The 15,322-nt window shown below is 39.0% G+C and overlaps 1 protein-coding gene across 4 annotated transcripts in view; it reads left to right on the top strand.

Annotated features, from left to right (window-relative positions):
• The window catches only part of tcf12 (transcription factor 12), a 345,003-nt gene that overhangs the window by 201,824 nt on the left and 127,857 nt on the right, over positions 1 to 15,322 (top strand). The gene's annotated exons all lie outside the window — the stretch shown is intronic.

The raw sequence follows: 15,322 nt of genomic DNA on the forward strand, positions 1-15,322 counted from the left end.
CCCTCCCGAATAGCTCCAGTGAATCTCCCGTCCAGGGTATTGGTTCTCCTCAGTTCAGGTGCATCCCACCCCTTGTGTACAGGTTACCCCTGTCCCAGAAGAGGTTTCAATGATCCAGGTACATGAACTTTGCCCCCTGCACCAGTTCATCAGCCACTCATTCATTTGTATCATCATCCTGTTTCTGCCCTGACTAGCACATGGTATCAGGAGTATTCCAGCGATTACTACCTTGGAGGTCCTGCTTTTCAGCCTCTTTCCTAGCTCCCTATACTCACTGTGCAGGACCTCTTCCCGTTTCTACCTATGTTATTGCTTCCAATGTACACCACGACTTCTGGCTGCTCACACTTCCCCTTGGGAATATTCTTCAGGTGATCTGAGACATCCTGCACCCTAGCACCTGGGATACAACACACCATCTTACTGCTTTAGGGATCAATGGGTGTGCATTTGATCCCATGGTTACTCAGCATTTGCTCATATCAGCCATTTACGGTGTATGGCCAAGTGTTTTATGATCAATCCAAACATATGAGCACACCCTTCTACAGGTAGATTTTCATTTGCAATCTTAGGTCATATGTCATCATTGGAATCATCTTGCAGCCTAGAACTTTTAATCAACAATGCTTTCATTTCCCCATCAGTCTTCTGTGTAGGGTTCTATCAAACACTTTACTGATCACAAGTACAATTCCCTTATCAACTTTTCTTGTAACCATAAAAGAATATAAGAATAAGAATTGCATAGCCTTGTATGCTTGCTTGATTGTTCAAAATTATGGTCGATGCTTTAGTGCCATCTTCCTGTCCTTATTCCATAATAGTTTGCTGCACCAACATGATAACTTCGGTGAATTCATGTATAAAGACCCATAGGTCCTTCTCCACCATTTAACGAATAACTACTTTTTCTATCACATCTGGCATTTTTATACATCTGTGTGTTCTCTCTTGTTTATTTGAGCTGTTATTTCCCCTGATGTTGCTGTTCTTACAGCCAGACAGCTTTATATGGCTATCAAACTTAGAAATGTTAAATTTCATCTCTTCACACAAATCATTGATGTAATTGTTAGTATCTGGTGCCCAACATCAATTCCTGCAGCAACCTATTGCTCAGACCCCCACTCTGAAAGTAACATTTTTTAATTGTTTTTTTTCCCATTGGCCAGTGCTCAATCCACACCAGTATTGTGTTTTATATTTCCCTGTGTGGCACCATTCTGAATAAAGGCCTGTGTCACGTCTAGTGTTTTTTCTTTGTCTATTCTGTTAGTTACAACCGCAGCTCAATACAAGTGACTTGTGAAGCATCATTTTCCTGTCACAAGTCCATCCTGACATCGCCCGGTTATTTTGTTATCTTCTAAGTGCCCTATCACCCCTTCTGTAATAAGAATTCCAGAATTTTATCCACAGCTGTCTCACATTTTTTAAATAATGATGTTATATTTGCAGTGTTCAAAGCTGTTGAATTTTGAAAGATGGTGTCTTATTGCCTTTCAATCATGTTAATCTTCCACCTCAAGTTCTCTTTCATCATCTACCTGAACTCACTACTGTCCTCTGCTATTTTCAGGGAGTCTTTTTTTGTTCTTTGTGAGGACAGACACAAAAATGCTTATTTAATTACCAGTGAAATAGCTTCCCTTTCAGTATGTACAGGTTTCCCATTTGTTAATCTTTTCCTTTTTTTAAATATGGAGATATTTTTGCTGTTTTATATTTTTGTGAGTGTACCTGTATTCAGCTTCCTGTTATCATTGTAAAACCTCTATTTCTAAATACTAATACTTCCCTCATAGATCAGGGCCATTGCTTTTTTGATGGAATAAGCCTTCTTGTTAATTTAGCACTAAGTGGGCCATGCTGGACAACTTATCCTGATTTTTAAAAATTCTGTATTTAAAGCAACTTTATTTTTGAACCATGTACTTCCTCAGATGTTGGTCATTGTTTCTTAATCTTTAAAAAATAGTTTCTTGTATACAGTTGCCATTGTGTACTTTCAATATAAGAAGCTGGTTTCAGATTGACATAAATCAGTTTCAATCTTTACAGTAAAATTCAGAATTTTCTTCCAATGGTTTGCTCGCCACTGGTTATAAATTATATATTAATTGATGTATTTTTTGAAATAACAGTAATATATGTGGCATCTTGTGGTCCATCAGATTGGCAGCTGTGGCAAGGAGGGTTGGAAGATAATGGTCAGAGCATGTGCCAATTCTTAATTTTGGTCCCCTTTCAAGGTTGCCTAATATTTTTCCTCCTCCCCCTCCCCCTTCCTCTCCTCCTTCCCCCCCTTCTCCTCTCCCCCCCTTCTCCTCTCCCCCACTTCTCCTCTCCCCCACTTCTCCTCTCCCCCACTTCTCCTCTCCCCCCCTTCTCCTCTCCCCCTTCTCCTCTCCCTCCCCCTTCTCCTCTCCCTCCCCCTTCTCCTCTCCCTCCCCCTTCTCCTCTCCCTCCCCCTTCTCCTCTCCCTCCCCTTCTCCTCTCCCTCCCCTTCTCCTCTCCCTCCCCCCTTCTCCTCTCCCTCCCCCCTTCTCCTCTCCCTCCCCCCTTCTCCTCTCCCTCCCCCTTCCTCTTCTCCTCTCCCCCTTCTCCTCTCCCCCTTCTCCTCTCCCCCTTCTCCTCTCCCCCACTTCTCCTCTCCCCCACTTCTCCTCTCCCCCACTTCTCCTCTCCCCCCCTTCTCTCCCTCCCCCCTTCTCCTCTCCCTCCCCCCTTCTCCTCTCCCTCCCCCTTCTCCTCTCCCTCCCCTTCTCCTCTCCCTCCCCCTTCTCCTCTCCCTCCCCTTCTCCTCTCCCTCCCCCTTCTCCTCTCCCTCCCCCCTTCTCCTCTCCCTCCCCCCTCTCCTCTCCCTCCCCCCTTCTCCTCTCCCTCCCCCCTTCTCCTCTCCCTCCCCCTTCTCCTCTCCCTCCCCCTTCTCCTCTCCCTCCCCCTTCTCCTCTCCCTCCCCCTTCTCCTCTCCCTCCCCCTTCTCCTCTCCCTCCCCCTTCTCCTCTCCCTCCCCCCTTCTCCTCTCCCTCCCCCTTCTCCTCTCCCTCCCCCCCTTCTCCTCTCCCTCCCCCCCTTCTCCTCTCCCTCCCCCCTCTCCTCCCCTGGCCTGATGACCCGCACTACAGTGTTTTTGCAGAGATATCAATGAAGTGGGTGGATGAATTGATGATAGATTCTAAAATGCATTTATTCAGACTACATGCATCGGTACCAAATATAATTCTGTCACTTAGTAAAGGAGGGGGAGAGCAAAAACAAGTACTGTATAAACCAGGCAAATTGCCATTAGTAATGAGAACAATTCTGGAATGTTGTTATTAAAGAAGTGGTAACAGGATATGTGAAAAATAATAATGGGATTGAGCAAAGTCAACATAGCTTCATGGAAGGGCGATTATGTTTGGTCAAATCTAAAATTGTTTTTGAAGTTAGTTTCCCAGCAGAATGGCTGCTAGGGAGCTAATAGAAATTTTGTGTTGGAAATTTTTGTAAGACAATGTGAGATCTTCACCAAAAGTAACATGAAATTTGGGTTAATATACTGTTTGGTTAAGGAATAGTAAACAGTCATAAATAGATGAATGTGAGTTGGGAGTTGGTGATTAAGGAGGTGTTGCTGGGATTGCTGATAGGGAGCCCCAGCTGTTATAAGTCATATGATCATTTAGATGTGGCTACCAAGTGTAATTTTCCTTGTTTGCTGATGACATGAAGTTGGAGCATTGTTTCTTATGAGCAGAGTATAGAGAGGTGTAATGTGGATATAGCAGTCACTGTGAATGGGTGAGGTCATGGCTGATGGAAGTAGTAGGAAATTGCAAGGTTATCTAATAAAAAAGCCAAAGTATACTTATTATCATAGTATGTATACAGTGTACAACCTTGAGATTCATCTTCTTGCAGGCAGCCACAAAAAAATGAAACATAGTAGAACCCATCACACAACAAGACCATCAAACACCCAATGTGTGTGGGGGTGGGGTGGAGAACAAATCAAATCTTGCAAACAAAAAGTAAACAAATAACATTAACCACAGGGTCCTTAAAAGTGAGTCGACAGCCACAGAGCCGCTGAGGTGTGTGAAGCTGGTCCAGGAGCCCAATGGCTGCAGGCAACAGCTGCAGAGTTAATTCAGCACTGAAATGCTTGATCAAATTTTACAAATAGTAAAAAAAAAGTAAACATAAGCACAAGGAACATGAACTGCAGAGACCCCAGAAGTGCTTCCACTGCTGTCGGAGTACATTCAGTATTGAGGCGAGTAAAGTCTGACCAAAAACCTGATGGCTGCAGGCAACAGCTGCTCCTGAACCCAGTGGTGTGCGACCCAAGACTTGGAAGAAAAAACTATAAAGAGTGGATTTTTAAAAAGTAGTTTTAAAGCTGCTGGATTTCAAATGGTTCTGGGTATTCTTTTACATGAATGATTCGAAATAAAAATGTATATGAATATCAATTTTGAAAGCAAATGGTATGTTGACCTTTATTGCAAAAGAGGATTTGAGTACAAACATAAAGGTCTGTTATTAGAATTGTACAAGGACCTGTTGAGATCCAAGGTGTGATTTCTGTACTTAAGGATATGTTTGCAATACAGAGAGTGCAATTCAAGTTCACTAAATTGGTTCTTGTGTTAGGTTTGTTGTGCAGTGAGATTACATAAATTGGCTTGTACACTGCAGTGTAAGAGAATACACTCATTGAATACACTCATTGAAACATACAAAATTTTTCAGGGGCTTGATGGAAAATGCAAAGATTATTTATTCCCTGCTTGAGATGTCCAGGGCAGACCGAGAGTAAAGGAAATTTCTTCACTTGAAGGTTTGCAAATCTTTGACATTCTTTGCCCCAAAGGACAATAGAAGATCAGTTACTACGTCCTTTTCCACATGTTCATTTTACTTTCCTAAAACTAGTTGGACAACAGTAGCATAGTGGTAAAGTGACACTATTACAGCTCTGGGTGTAGGAATTTGTAGTTCATTTCTGGCTTCCTCTGTAAGGAGTTTCTACAAACTCCCCGTGAATGCATGGGTTTCCTCTGGTTGGTCCAGTTCCCTCCCATAGTTCAAAGATGTTTCAGTTAGTCATTATAAATTGGTTGTTATAAATTGTCCTGTGATGAGGCTACGGTCAAATTGGGTGGGTAGTTGGGCTAGAAGGGCCTGTCCTGCACTGTATTTCAAAATACGTAAATAAACAGCAACAGAATTTCTCTTGAATTAAGATTTTAGCATCTTATATTCCTTTTCTCAACCTGTGCCATAATAAATATCAGCGTGATTTATAGATATTTACTTTTTTCCTAAACATGGTACCCTCCCTCCATTTTCCTTGTGTCCAACCAGGTTTTAAAGTTGAGCTTTCTTTTTTATTTACAAACTTTAATGTGTTTGCAGTTTAGTTTACCCATGTAAATGCTTACAGTTCAGAAATGATTCACCAGTTGGGAAATAATTTGCAAAGTCACTTATTGCAGAAATAAAATAATTTGCTCACAGAGAATTGTTTCTGGATTTTTACAATGAACAAACCACAGTAAATTTTCAGTAAGGACTGTAAAAATCTCAAGACATTTTCTGAATAGTAAGCTAACATTTATAATTATCTGGTCATTTATAGTTACACAGTTGGACACAAGGAAACTTGTACAGGATAGTTATAAATATCGTTAACTGCGGCTATAGCAGCCAACCATTCAAAGGTTAGCAAGTTGCAAATTAAAAATCATGGTCTATTTTAAACATCACAAGTAAGGTTTAATATTTCTAATTTTCCTACCTTGAAATTTTTAAAATCTTGTATTGTTTTAAATTGTGACCCCATCCTAGAAATCAAAGGAAAAGAGTTTTAAAAGGATCACCTGTTGCCTGATTTTGCAGTCTTGTTTACATGGTGTCTGTGCGGATAACCACCTTCCTGTGAGTCCTGCGGCTTCTGTACCACCTTCCTAATGGCAGCAGCAGGAAGAGAACATGACTGAGTGGTGGGGGTCCCTGATGATGGATGCTGCTTTCCTGCAACAATGCTCGATGTAGATGTACTTAACAGTGGGATGTCTCTACCTGTGATGGACTGGGCCGTATCCCCTACTTCTTGTAAGATTTTCTGCTCAAGGGCATTAGTGTTTCCATACCAAGCTGGGATGCAGCCAGTCAATATACCACACATCTATAAAAGTTTGTCAGATTTTTAGGTGTCATGCCAAATCTTCTCAAACTTCTAAGGAAATAGATGCACTGCCATGCTTTCTTACATAATTGCACTTGTGTGCTGGGCCCAAGACAGGTCCCCAGAAATGATAACACTGAGGAATTAAAGTTGCTCATCCTCTCCTCCTTTGATCCTCTGATGAGGACAGGCTCATGAACCTCTGGTTTTCTTCTCCTGCAGTCAATTATCAGCGCCTTAGTCTTGTTGACTTAAAAAAGAGATTGCTATTGTTATAGAATAAACTAGATTACTGCAATGCAGTTTTGACTGGCCTTCCAGAGCAATCTACTGACAAACTTGAATTCATTCAGAATGCCGCTGCTAGACTTTTACCTAGAGTCAGGATGACGGTGCGTATCAGTTCCATCCTTACTAATCTGCATTGGCTTCCTATATCTTTTAGAACTGGGTTTAAAACTCTCTTACTTGTTTTTAAAGCTCTCAATTGGCTGGGACTTGTGTACGTCACAGAATTGCTTTTGTTCTTATGATCCCACTCGAGCTCTCAGGTCCTCTTCAGCTAGTCTCTTAAATTTAAGCAATCTCCCTCAAAAGAAAATTGGCAGGTCAGCTTTTTTTAAAAACTATGTTCCTAAACTGTGAACTCAATACCTAAAACTATAAGGGATGCTGACTCATTTGAGTGCCAGCTCAAAACTTAGTTAACCTTGCATTCAACTAACATCATTTTGTAATTTATATTTATATTTGCACATTATTACATTGTAAAGCACTTTGGAAGTACATTGTTTGTATGAGAAGAACTCTTCTTATTATTAAACCAATTTTGCTGTAAGTTAGAAATTAACAATTTCAATGAGCCAATTAACATGAATTTTATTTATTGTCTTCCTCTGTGCAGTCCCAATGGTGCAGCAAAAATGTCCCACATTCAGTGGCTATTTTCAGTGGACTTAAAGTATCAATGCATGTTGCATTGTTTGATAAAGTATCTTACAAAGTTCAATGTTCAAAGTAAAATTTATTATCAGAGCACATACAGGTCACCACATACAGCCCTGACATTCTTTTTCCTGCAGGTGTACTTTAGCAAATCTATAGAACAGTAACTGTAAACAGGGTCAATGAACAACAAACTGCAAATGCAAATATAAATAAATAGCAATAAATAATGAGAACATAAAATAACAAGATAAAAAGTCTTTAAAGTGAAGACTACCAGTTGTGGGAACACCAGAAACAGAATGAGTGTAGTTATTCCCTTTTGTTCAAGAGCCTGATGGTTGAGGAGTAGTACCTGTTCTTGAACCTGGCGGTGTGAGTCCTGAGGCATTTGTACCTTCTATCTGATTGCAGCAGCGAGGAAAAAAAGCATGGTCTGGATGGTGAGGGAGTGTTTCATGCAGATCTGCTCAGTGGTTGGGAGGGTTTTACCTGTGATGTATTGGGCTGAATCCATTACCTTTTGTAGGATATTCTGCTCAAAAGCATTGGTGTTCCCATACCAGGCCATAACACAGACTGTTAATGCACTTTCCAACATACATCCATAGAAATCTGTCAAGTTTTTTAATGACATGTAGAATCTCCACAGATTCCTGAGGCACCATTGTGCTTTCTTTGCAATTACGTTTGTATGATGTGTCAATAGAAAAGATTGTCATGTCAGTTTCCAAAGACAATGATGTAATTTTGATTACTGTGGGAAAGTTTCATTTAACATTTTTTAAAACAAAATAACCAGCAGCTATCCTTGTGCCATAAACTTGAAGATGTTTGCACACCTGTTACCTACGTTCCTATCTTGTAAAATTATTGGAAAATTTGTGGGAGAATATGTGTAAAGACAAGTCTGCTTATCAGTCAAGGGCTGCCTGTATCTGAAAGTTTTCATTTAAAAAAAAATCACTGCATTTTTTTCAGCTGGCATAGCTGGGAATGGTGTTTTATTGTTTTCGGGGAGGAGTATCTATATGCCACAGGAAGCTGTGTCTTCATTCATTGTACCATTGGTGTCTGGGCTGCTGTGGGTTAGCAAAGTAGGGGCTCCTGTGAAACAGATGGTGATCAGGGAGGAGGGAAAGTCGTGGCTAGGACTGCTAAGCATAAGTATATTTTGTTTCATTATGCAGAAGGGTGAGTAGCTTTTATACACTGATTTTGAAACTTAAGTCAAGCGTTTGTTTCTATCAGCTTCTCAGATCAGGATGACACTGTTAATCAGTCTCATGGACCAATGGCATTAATGTTGAGTGGCATTTAGATTTTCCCTGCTAGAGACTGATACCTCATGTCTTTTTCTGATTATTTCTAAGAAATTAGAACAGTAAAGCTTATAATTGAACCATAGTTTCTGAAGATAATTCAACATAGATCAAAGTGTATGTATGTAACCATAAACATGTTCTTGCGGACATGCTCGGTAAATCCAAGAAACGCAATAGAACCAATGAAAGATCACACACAACAGAATGGACAAGTAACCAATGCAGAAAAGACAACAAACTGTGCAAGTACAAAAAGGAAGAAATAATTATCAATAAATAGGCAATAAAAATCAAGAACATGAAGTGAAGAGTATTTGAAAGCGATTCCTTAAGTCGTGGGAACAGTTCAGTGATGGGGTGACTGAAGTTGAATGAAATTATCACTTTTGGTTCAAGAACCTGATGGTTGACAGGTAATAACTGTTCCTGAACCTGGTAGTGTGGGTCCTGAGGCTCTTGTACCATCTTCCTGATGGCAGCATCGTGAAGAGAGCATGGCCTGATGATGACTGCTGCTTTCCTACGACAGTGCTCCTTGTGGATGTGCTCAATGGTGGGGAGGGCTTTACTTGTAATGGACTGGGGTAAAGCCATCCCCTATGAAATCAAATTAGCTGATGGGGCGCAGCAGTAGCACAGCAGTTTGCCCAACACTATTACATCTTGGGAACCAGTGCTTGGACTTTAATTCCAATGTTGTCTGTGAGGATTTTGTACATTCTCCCCCTGACTGCATGGGTTTCCTCCAGGTGCTCTGGATTCTGCCCACATTCCAATGAGGTGTGGGTTAGTAGGTTAATTGGTCACTTGGCTGTATCTGGGCAATGGGGGTCATTTAGTCAAAAGGGACCATGCTGTATCTCAAAATATAAAATATAAAAATATAAATAAATGGTTTTGAATTTTACCAGCATTTGTTTTACTTTGAGCAATTATACCATCTAATTTGGGCCATAGATTTTTCTGTAGAGTTCACTTTTTAACACAAGAGCAAAGGCAGTGGGACCCAATGATGTTCCTGTTGTAACGCTGAAGGTTTGTGCTCTTGAACAAGTTCTGCTCATCAAGCTGTTATCGTAAAGATATAGACGGCAACAATGTGGGGACTTGCTAAATATATCTTGATCCATACAGAGCAGGTTAATACAATCCAGCTAATTCTGTAAATCTATTCGATCATCATAATCAAAGTCATTGAAGATGTATTGATAGTATTTTAAAGTTGCAATAGTGCGTTTATCTAGCTCACTGATGATTGATTGAGTTTTGCTGGGATTACTCAGATCCACATTCCAGCTTTCTTTATAGATTGTATTTTGGCCTAAAAGATGTGGTTCTGATTGTTGGAGTCTGGTTGTTCTAGCCTTGGAACATGATTTTAGGGATGTGAATTAAGCATAATTCTCCAGAGCTGCATCATTAATGCCCTAAGGTTGGGATTTTCTCATATTCAATTCCATTTAGAACCCTAGTTAATGAAGCAGTCCACAGTTCCACAAAGCTAGACGTACAAAATTCAGGCACATACTGACGAATACATTTAACATTGGTGCCACACAAATGCAGGCATTGATCATCAACTTCGATGTTGTTCTTACTGGAACTACCCAACAAAACTATGAGAATATTTTTGCCATATGAACTGGAGTGATTCAAGAATCTGACCTTTCTACTACCTGAAGGTTAATTATGATGACGTAGCCAGTGATGCCTATATTCTAAACCAAATTTAGGAAGAATAAAGATTTACACTTTCAATTTGGTAATGACACAGACTTTAACTTATTCTGTTCACTGTGAGCAATGCGAAACTAAAGGACAAGTGCACACACAAGCATAGATCCTGGTAACTCAGTGAAACAAGTACAGGAGGTGGCAAACGGCAGGATGAATAGAAATGAAGAGGTGGCAAAGTCAACACCATTTTTATAATTGCATTTAGAAAAAGAACAGTAGGAACTGTGTGACTCACTTAAAAATTGATAATAATAATTTTCAATTTAGGCCAAAGTTGAAAATAAATGGCAGAAAAATTGGAAAAAATTATTTTATGTGTGTTTATATTAAAAAGGATGGCATGCTAGATATGTCAAGGTAACTAATATTGACTCTGCTGTTCAAAAGAGAGATCTGACATCGTTGAAGCTCTAAGGCTACGTCCACACTAGAATGGATAAATCCGTAACTGAAGCCTTTTCTCTCGTTTTGATCCTCTGTCCAAACTAAAACGGCGTTTTCCTCCCCCGAAAACAGAGCTTTTCTAAAACGCCCTCCAGAATGTGTAAATTTGAAAACGCCGGATTGGTCAGAGCAGTTTGCATGGGGTAACCGGAGAAATCTAAAAACACTGTCAATAACCTGCTGGAACAGATGGTGACAGCAGCATATGCCATTTCATTGTTTTCTTGAACACAACCCGCCACACAATTCAGAACAGACGGCAATGAGACTGAAGCCAGAAGAGTTAGAAATGTACTCACCAAATACTTTGACCCATAACTTACTGAATAAATAAGTATACTCACTTTGCCCTGTTTTCTGTCCTTGCTCGTATGAAGGTGGTTTACCTATTTATGCAAGTACTTCTCTGACAATAGATGTGTAACTGTCCACTGTAACATTGTATAGAAATACAATGTAATACTGATGCAGACATGTTTTATACATTTTCTAAGGGGCTTTATTAATGCAACAGAGTCGGTCAGTTTTTCAGTTTTTGTCATCAGCGGGATATACCGTCCGTGAACTCCCTGTCGGTTGCCTCCATACGCTTCAGTATTTGGTTTTTTTTAGTTTTAAGTCCTCCTGTGCGAGAGCCAACAGCTGTCTGTCATTGTAAGTTTTTCTAGTCTGTAACTGAACAAATGCGCACCAAGTCTTTCATGGTGAGATTCAACACCAAACATGTCACTTGTTTTCGGCAGATGTGTCCTGAGCGTGCACAGGAGGAGGAGATTCGCTGAAATATCCATTTTAATGTGGACAGAAGTGTTTTCAAAAATGCTTAGTGTGGACGCCTATTGTTTTTATGCGAAACCGGCGTTTTCAAAATTATCCGATCTAGTGTGGACGTAGCCTCAGTGTACTCCAAACCTTTCTTATCAAGGTTCCTTTCTTTACACTGGAAATTTACAGATGAAGAGATAAACCCTGTTAGTTATCTGGTAAATGGCCTAACATCTGTTGTTGGAATCAATAGTTAGGAACAGTGTGATTAAATTTGCCATGAGTCACTCCGCTGAAAAAAAACCTTCAGGAATTGTTTTAAAAGACTCAGTTGAGAAAAAGCACAAAAACTTGTTGCCTTGGTAGATGTCCGAGGGCAATTGGTAAAACCCCTTATAGGAGACTGCTAACTAAAGCTGAAACTCATGGAATTCAAAGCAAACTATTGATCTGTTAAGGAATTTATTATGATGAGCAGGATATATTGGCAAAATGCACTGTACAGGGCAAACTGCATGGATCAAGGTTGTGTTTCAGTCTGTTCTGTTAATGACTTTGATGGTCTAGAATGCAAATGAGCAAAGTTCTAAAAAGAGAACTGATAGTGTAAACAGTATGGTTGGGACAATGAAATTACTAAGATATTAAAAGATTAAGTGGCTGGTTAATTTAAATGTAGGCATATGTGAAGTCATTAACCTTTGTCTTTTCATGCTGCCATTGAGATCGAGATTAAAATGCAGGTGGGTTGTAATTATGTTGTAGTTATACAAAATCTTGATTTAGATCAGAATTTAGAATGCTCTAGGTAATAATAAATTTTGGTCAAAATCCTTAAGACAAGGGATGAATGAAAGATGTTCTACTGTTTGAAGATCCAGGACTTGGGGAATAATTTAAAAAAATTAGAACCAAACCTTTAAAGAATGAAGTTAGGAAGCACTTCTAAAGTATATGTAAAGCGTAATAAAAGTTTCACGTTTTCTGCCACAAATGTCAATTAGAGCTAGCTTGTTTGTTACGATGCCATTGTAGCCTGGCAGTTAGCACAACGCTATTACAGCTCAGGGTGTTGTGGAGTTTAGACTTGAATTCAGGCACCTTTCTGTAAAGAGTCTCTGTAAGTCCTTATGGAATGTGTGGGTTTTCTCTGGGTCCTCCAGTTACCTCCCATAATCCAAAGATACACTGGGTAGGTTAATTGGTCATTGTAAATTGTCCCATAATTAGGTCAGGGTTAATTGGCATTGTGAGGATGCTCGAAGGGCTGGAAGAGTTTACTCCATGCTGTATCACTAAATAAATTAATTACTATCAGATTTTAATACAGTTAGCAATAATGTGAAGGGAAAAGGATATCTGAAAAACCTGCAGTTACATTGTAAGGAACTTTAGAAACCATGGGTTAGACTGTACTTGCAGTATTGTGCACAGTTACGGTTGCCAAACTAGTGCAAAGATGTCTTTGAGGGAGAGTATGCAGAAGAGAGTCACCAGGGTGTTGCCATATTTGGAGGACTTCAGTTCTGAGCAGAGATGGTAAAAGTTGAGCTTACCTTCCCTCACAGAAAAAAGGGAATCCGATAAGGTAGATAGTCGGAATCTTTTTCCGCAAGGTAGAAGTATCAAAGCATGATGGCATAGGTTAAGGTTAGAGAAAGGTATTTTAAATGAGATTTAAGGGGAAAGTTTTTATGCAGAGGATGGTTAATATTTGGAACTTGCTGGTAGAGGTGGTGGTGAAATCAGATGCAATTGCTACATTTAAGAAGTATCTGGATAGGTGCACAAATGGGCAAAGCATAGAAGGATAGGAATCTAATATAGACAAATGGGACTGATGTAGATGGGCTTAAAATGTCAGCATGGACTCGGTGATATGATGGACCCTATTTTGGTGCTCGATACCTCTGACTCTATAAATGGTTTACATAATGTGCTATCCAGATTCCATGCTTGGTTTTCTTTTTGTTTTAGCAATAGCTGGAGTCATGTTCAGTAGTCCATATAGTGGACCAAACTTGGTGTCTTTCTCATCTTTCAGCCTCTTGCAGCTACAGTGTGATGCTCCTATTCCATATCCCCATGGCAGGAGTGCACAGAACATTGTGGCCACCAAGCTTTAAGTGGTGAAATCTAGTGCCCTATCTCAGCAGTACACTTATAGATTTCCTCTATTTGCTCTTGTCAAAGACATTGTCACAGTTTGAAACTGCTTTGTGTACTTATAAATTTTAAATTTAATGCATTTGAGTTCTTTCCAAATAAAATAGTTAAATTTATTAAAATAGTGAAATTATGAAATTTCACATGTCTGATGAATGTTGGCACTGCCATTGAATCCCGATGAATGTTGGTGAGTACAGTGGCAGAGTTGAAGGCTACTTGTGCTGGCAGTGTGCAGACACAGAAACTGAAGATGAATGCAGTGGTGGAGACTGGATGGGAAGCAAATCCATTGTACTTGATCAGATTCATTGTTGATTTACATCAGTAGATGAGAACAGTCAGTGTTAGACTTAAACATCACTAAACTTTACATCTGTTTATTGTATTGCAGCATTCTGTTATTTTGTACTCTGGATTGCTTGCTATCTGTTTCTCCACTGAGCTAGATTAGCCTGATTACTGTGGCAAGATGCAGTTGATGGATGACTGTCATTATCTCCTCAAGTCTGCAAGGCCTTTTAGCGTCAAAGATGATAATTAAAATTTGAAGAGATTGCCTTGAAGCATTGTGATTTTGCAGATGTTTTTGTCATTCAGTAAAGATTTTTAAGTCTTTTTGTTGCCAATAATGTAGAATCAGATATTTATCAATTTTTCTTTCTTTCAAGCCTCAATAAAGCAATTAATAGCTTGCACATCAGCCAATACTTGAAGCTTTGCAAGGTAGTCGAAAGGATTAATAGAATCTTGTCCAGGAGAGTATCTGGAGAGTGTCATAATCAGAGTCTCTGTTGCTGTTGATCTCATTTCTAAGATTTTAAAAGAGCTTTTATGAAATTGCTTTCCTTGTATGGCCTTATTACTTTGAACTAAATGAATATTTTAAAAAGCTAACCATCACCAAATCTGCTGTAGTTTGATTATATTTTATACACTTTAGAGATGCTTGTTTTAAGTACGTTCAGATGTTTTTAAGAATCACACAAAAAATAAATTTTAATTTTGTAAATCACCTAAAAGGAATAGATGAAAATCATTTAATATTCAAATCATTGAATATTTGAATGTTGAAGGATATGAAGATCTGTCTTTATTGAAATACATATTGTAGCCTCCGTTTCACAGGTTTAGGGCAGATGGCTTGGGCCTACAACACTCTGAAATACTACTGCATTTTTCATCAAGCAGATTATCTTGCTGAATGCTTAAAGCTCCCAAAGGAGATATGATCAATATTTATTGATTTCACAAAGCCATGGATTTAACTATTGATTTTTAACTATAATCAGCATGCAGAAAATAAGAAACAATTTAAAAAGTGAAATGTTGTAACTTATACTACTTTAAGTGAGAATTTATTGTTTATGAGTAGTAATGTAGATGAATAAAAGTACCATGAAGCACACTTTTCTAAACATGTAATGATATTTCTTGGATGGATTTTGTTTTTGTATAATTGTAATAATTGAGATGATTAACAAATAATAGCCAGATAATGTTTACTTTCTAAATCAGTATAACACTGAAAAGCAATTTCCCTGTTGTGTATAGTTTAAAGCAAGGTTATTAATAGGCTATACCTGTGCAAAGTGAATTTTTGAAACAAAAGTAAAATCAATTATAATTATCCAGGTGATTTTCTAATTACAAGTGATAAGAATTTCTATCACTTTTTGAAAAGTAAATTTCCAATGAGTACAGATTTATGATGTAGTGTATAATTTTAGACCTCAAAATATGTATTATCTCATGA

This window comes from Hemitrygon akajei, chromosome 30, assembly GCF_048418815.1.
Source record: "Hemitrygon akajei chromosome 30, sHemAka1.3, whole genome shotgun sequence".
In the NCBI taxonomy this organism is placed as follows: Eukaryota; Metazoa; Chordata; class Chondrichthyes; order Myliobatiformes; family Dasyatidae; genus Hemitrygon; species Hemitrygon akajei.